Source organism: Pleurodeles waltl, chromosome 10 (genome assembly GCF_031143425.1).
Source record: "Pleurodeles waltl isolate 20211129_DDA chromosome 10, aPleWal1.hap1.20221129, whole genome shotgun sequence".
NCBI classification, from domain to species: Eukaryota; Metazoa; Chordata; class Amphibia; order Caudata; family Salamandridae; genus Pleurodeles; species Pleurodeles waltl.
In genome coordinates this window covers 710046477-710052476 of record NC_090449.1, presented here as the reverse complement: position 1 = coordinate 710052476, position 6000 = coordinate 710046477, and the positions used below count along the sequence as shown (strand labels likewise).

The following is a 6000-nucleotide window of genomic DNA, read 5'->3' as shown; positions in this document are numbered from 1 at the left end:
GACCAGTTAACAAAATATTTTATTAAAAGTTTATATAATGATAAAATTAGATGTTACACAGAGGTATCTTTCAACAGGAAAAATGCAAAGCATAGCCTGACAACTAAGTAATCATAACGTCTCTATCAACAATGGCAACAAACAAATAATTAGTGTTCTAATATCTTAAGTTTATTATATTTAATTAATATATGTATACCTATCATTATTTAATATTTCATTTAAGAACATTTTCTTACATTACAACTATCATATGTTTTTAAAATTACAGCGTACCTTATTATGCAAAGTAAAACTCCTGGCATAATCATTACCCTAATGTAAAAACACTATGGTAAGTGAACATCAATGTAATGTCACAGAAGTAAGAATAGTATAGCTTTCAGTGCAGCACAAAGTTCTGTCTCTATCAACTTTATGTTAATCACTCCTCTGTCTGTTCTATGACTTGCTGCTCAACAGCTAAATTTCTGAACTAGATATATCCCTTTGCATGTCCTCATTGAGCTCTGAATAACACTACATCCTGAAAATGTAAGGGCTTTACAGCTGTAACATACCATACATCTGGAGGGATTGGGATGTGAACATAGTGTATGACACCAAGAAAGAAAAGGAGTTCTGCAGTAGCCATTATTGCATTAGGGTCCATTGCAACCATGTACACAGTTTTGTCCACTTGCTTTCTGGTTCTTATCAGTGTGGTGGAAATAAAGCTCAGGTCCATTGTCAACCTTGAGCTCTACAAATGCGTGTGTGGGCTTCTCCTGTGCCTTCAATATTAGCAGAGGGGCAGTGAATGGTTATTCTATTTGAGATTGACACTCATTCGATGTCTCCGAGGGTGTAGCACACTGTGGCTTTGGTGAGGCAATGAAGTAGTGGTTCCTACATTCTCTTATCCTTGTATCATGCAGAATAAGTTCTGATTATACTGGCTCATGTTTTGACAATATCACATAAGGATTAAATGGAGTTAAGAGATCCCTATCACAGCTCCAATACACAGAGAATAGTTGTATGTCCAGGTCACTGTAAAGGCAAAGAAGCTACAATGGCATGACAAGTTCACCACTTTCCAGTCTGTCTAGGAAGACTCCCAAAGAATGCTCCAGAGATTTGTATTCTTGTTGCAACCTCTGTAGTGGATCTCCTCCTCTTGCTCAGTCCAGTCTCTGTTCTACAGGACCTCTCACTCGACCTGCTCTTCCTGACCCAAACCTGGATGACTCCCTCATTCCCCCTGTCATCACCACAGCAATCTCTCCTAGATACAAGATTGCAAGCCAGGACAGATGCACAGACCTATAAGTAGAATAGCTAGCACTTTCAAGGAATCCACCCAATGCTCCACTCCCTGGAAAAGCACCAGCAGCAGCATGGAACACTTGATCTTCAATCTCCTCATCACCTCAGCCCACATGATGAGCCGCACCCTTGTCTACGGCCCCCTGAGAGATATGACAGCTTTGGCTGTACATTGCAAACTTTGTCACTCACTGATCCTAACAAACCAACATCTTTGAAGACCTGTCCAACTTTGTACTCACCCAGCGAGTAAAATGACCAACATGTGCTGCTGGGCAGCTACTGGATTCCATCTTCACAAACTTCAGTGACATTACAGTAGACAAGCCCACATTGATCACCTTGTCAGACCTCACACTCAATTACAATTACAATTCTTCTTTATTTGGTTATATAATAATAACCATAAATCACATAAGAACAAAACGTATTACATACAAACATTTACAAAATATAAGAGCTCGCGTACTTACAATCTTAAAAACTTCAAATTATCATTTACAGTTAAAATTCAAAAGACAAAAACGTTAAATAAATTAAAAGATTTACGCTATTCCGCCAACATATAGCCCCTTTTAAAAAAGACCCCAGACACCAACTCATCAGGGACCATACGTAGCCACAAATAGGCTGGGTGAAATTGCACAAAACCCTTTTTTCTCAGTAGGGGAAGTAAACATTTTTGTCTAAAAGGTGCATAAGCATCACAAAACAGAGTAAAATGAATTAAAGAAAAACAAATTAGTATGGATTAGTATGGATTTCAAGTCAGACTGGCCAAGCGGGAAACACAAATTCTACTTACTCCTAAGCGGAAGCGGGTAATGAGTGACCTTCCCCAAACATTTTGTACTGTCAAAAGATACATTCCAGGACCTGCCTGCAGTTTTAGTACTAAGAAATCCCTCACAGTTGCTTTTCTTAGTTTCTCTGCCTCCCTTTTTCTCAAAATGTTAAAAAAGTTCTCCTTTACCCACCGTTTATAAGTACGCATTAGACATTGTGGGGCATTAAACATTTCTGGGCAACCAAGAGTTGTGGCGGCCTCTTTTATACATGCCAACCAAGGGATATCCAGAGCTCGATCACACTCCATACAATCATGCAACATTTCCCTATTTAGGGAAGCACAATCATTTGACCAAATGGAGCTCCACAGCAAAAGAGGTGTAATCTTAATGCCATCCTCCACAAACTCCAAATCCAGTTCCTCATGTAGGCAAAACTCTGAGATATTTTGTTCTACACCCAGTAACCTTCTACGTAATCCATTTTCCTCTATCTGGGGGGCCATGCTACCCAAATGACCCCAGAGTGCTGCCCCATACACGAGAACCAAGAAGCATTTACGTCTATACACCTCAAGCAGAGGCTGTATAGGCTTGTTCCCAACTCTTGAAGCAAACTCAAAAGTAGCTCTTACAGTGGCATTAAAATGCACAACTCGCCTCGCAAAACAGGGCTTACATGTTGCTTTATCATCAAAAGTTACTCCTAAATGGGGAAACTCATGCACACAGCTGATGACTTGATCATTTATCATCAAAGCACATACTATGCTCAGTGGTTTACCACAGACCATAAAGTGGGACTGGCTGCAGTTAACCTCTAAATCCAGATCAGACATAAAATCTCCATATGCCTTAACCACTTCGCGAAGACCGTTCATAGTACGGGCCATAAGCACTGCATCGTACGCATATATCAGGGATGGAATACTCTTTCCATTTTTATTTAGGAGCATCTTTGCATCTTTCCACCAAAAAGTTGTGCAAGCCATTTGTGTATAAAAGAAATAAAGTGGGGGCCAAAACACACCCCTGTCTCACATCTCTTTTAAAATTAAAGGATTCCGTGCATTCCCCATGAGTCCCATATCTTACAGAAACATTAGCTCCTGAGTGTAAATATTGGAGCAGCTCCACGATTTGGGGCTCCATGCCCATCAAGGTTAAGCAATTTGCTGCAATTTACTTTGTCAAAAGCACAGCTAAGGTCCATAAAGGCAAGGTACATAGTACCCCTCTACGCCTTTGTATATTTACCCATCAGCATGAGCAAATTCAGACATGGCTCCTGGGTCCCTAGCCCTTACCTAAAACCATACTGCACCTTACTCTTCACATCATGTTCTCTCATCCATTCCTCAATGCGCCGTAATACAATTTAGCCCAGTATTATCACTGAGGAATCTAAAAGTGAAATGGGGCGATAGGATTTGGGATCACTGCAGTTTCCCCTTTTAAACACGGGGACAATGCACGCAGATTGCCAAGAGGGAGGGATTCCTGCACTCATTGCCACATTTAAGACATTTAGCTTTATAGGTGCCCACAACTGAGGATATCTTTTGTCCATTGGAATTGCATCAGGACCCGGGTTTTGCCGTCTCACTCTATCACTATGGTCATGGCGGAGGGGACAGCAGTGCATCGGAGGAACCGGCCCGGCGCAACGGCTCAGGATTTTTATAATTGGCCAGATGAATCTTTTGAAGAAATGGACAGCATGCAAAACATAAGAGCTGACTGTGCTTTGCATTGACAAAATTCTTGAAACCCCAGAAGGCCACGATGAAGGTGTTTGGAAAATATGACCATCTCAGGCAGTTCTGTCTTGAGCTTAATGGACTTGCAGTCAAACTCAAGAGTGAATGTCATCCAGATACATGCACTCAGATGACTGCAACTGAACAGTAGACTTTCCTGTGTGCAGCTCACAAAACTCCAAAGGAGTGTCCTGCTATAGACTATAGTAGGCACACGCTTGATGGGGCAGCTTTTCTTCTGAATAGCAATAAATAATTAATAGAAAAAAATATTTTCCAAGCAAGGTTAGCATAAAAGAGTCCTCAGCAGCTAAACTAGGATCAGTATGCAGTAGAATATACAGAATATTTTCACATACCTACTTTCAGAATTTGCAGATATTTGATGAATATGAGAAAGTGATGTTTTTGTGTCATCGATTCACAAAATTTGTGATGAAATATAACTTGATGTCCGAGAGTAACCTGATTGTACCAATTTGGATGAAGTGGTGCAGAATTCAGTTGCTGGGGAAAGGGAAGCATGATAAGAATCCTGGCACAGAAAAACTGCAATGAGCACATAATTAAAAATAATTACGATTTACTGTATATATAATTTAGACACTTCAGTCATGTATTCTTATATAGCTTCTTTGCTTAGTATAGTTTTTGTATGCTACGTACATTGCTTTTTAAAATGGGGAATACTTTAAGTTATTGATGGGTCGTATATATTCAACAGTGTGGCTCTCTTGGTTTTTTAATAAGTGTATTATCCGTTTATGAAGCCTGTTAATAAAATGATTCACATTTCTGTAAAATTGCTGCTAAACAATCATTGGTTTCACCATCATCGCTAAAAGGAATATGTCTATTAGGAAAACGCAGGATTAAAATTTCACAACAGGCAAAGGCATCAGGACCTGGAGCTTTATGGCTTAAGCTATCCTGTATAGCCAGCATCACCTCCTCCAGTGAGAACCTGATAGACAAATTTGGGGTGTAACCTGACAGCTCATTCATTTATTCCCCATGAATTCAACCCAGGAAAACACTACAAAAATGACTCACCCACATGTCAGGGAGAATATTGCAGCCCAGCCCCCCAGATGTTCCTGTCACCAAAGTACCCCTGTTTATTATATTCCAGAACATGCTTGAGTTTTTAGTGCATGACGCACACTCCAAATCCTCCCAAGCCTGCTCCTTGAGCTGTTGTTTTCTTTCCTCCAGAGCAAGTTTATACTGAGCCCGTACTCCACTCACATGGACCTTATCGCTGGGCTGTACCTTCAATGCCCTCTTCAAGGTTTTCTTCGCCGCATAACGGGGTTTGTTATACCATACTCCCTGATGCTTAGGAGTGGCCCATTTATTTTTGGTCATAATATCTTTAATGGCCTCATTTACTTTGTTTGCAGCACCCTGGTGGGGGTGATTATGCCAAAGGAATCCCCATTGTCAGATTTAAATTTTGGCTCACCACCCTCTTCACTACCTGTGGGATGATCACATGTCTCCATCAAATTCTCCTGCCCTGATCTTTTATTTTCAGACATACCGGCCCCCCAATCACTGATTTGCATTTATTGTCTGGAAAGATTAGGGATACCGTAAGGAGGTTATGATCACTAAAATACTGCCTTTGAACTTTTCCATACTGGTCCAATTTTCTCATTGATGGAGACACAAAAATATAATCTATTATAGACCCAGCCCCTATCCCCAGAAAAGTTGGTAACTGATTTTCAGAATCAGATTCTAGGTCAAGGATATTCAACAAACCCAGGCTCTGCAGCCCCTTAATAAAGGACCTATCCCTCCCATCCTGTAAACCCTCAATTGCAGACACGTTCTGATCCTGCTCAAAAGGATTCTCAGCAGTGTAATAGCCCCCTATCTTTGCGTTAAAGTCTCCAGATACAATTACTTGGAATTCCATACCGCAGGACTCCAACCTTCCCTTCTATATCTGCAGCGCAGAGAAAAGGGCCCTAATTTGGCAACCAGAGTACCACAGGACTGCAACCTTCCCTTCGATATCTGCAGCACGGAGTAAAGAGCCCTAATTTGGCAACCAGGATCCCATACGACATTGTAGAAATTTACCAGAAGGTTGTTATATTTATTTGGAAACACCACCCAAATGATAAGGAGACCCC

The 6000-nt window shown here is 40.8% G+C and overlaps 1 pseudogene; it reads left to right on the top strand.

Moving 5' to 3' along the window:
- The first annotated feature begins 3690 nt into the window (after window positions 1-3690).
- LOC138260811 (MOB-like protein phocein pseudogene) lies at window positions 3691-4383 on the top strand (annotated as a pseudogene).
- Window positions 4384-6000: the final 1617 nt, after the last annotated feature.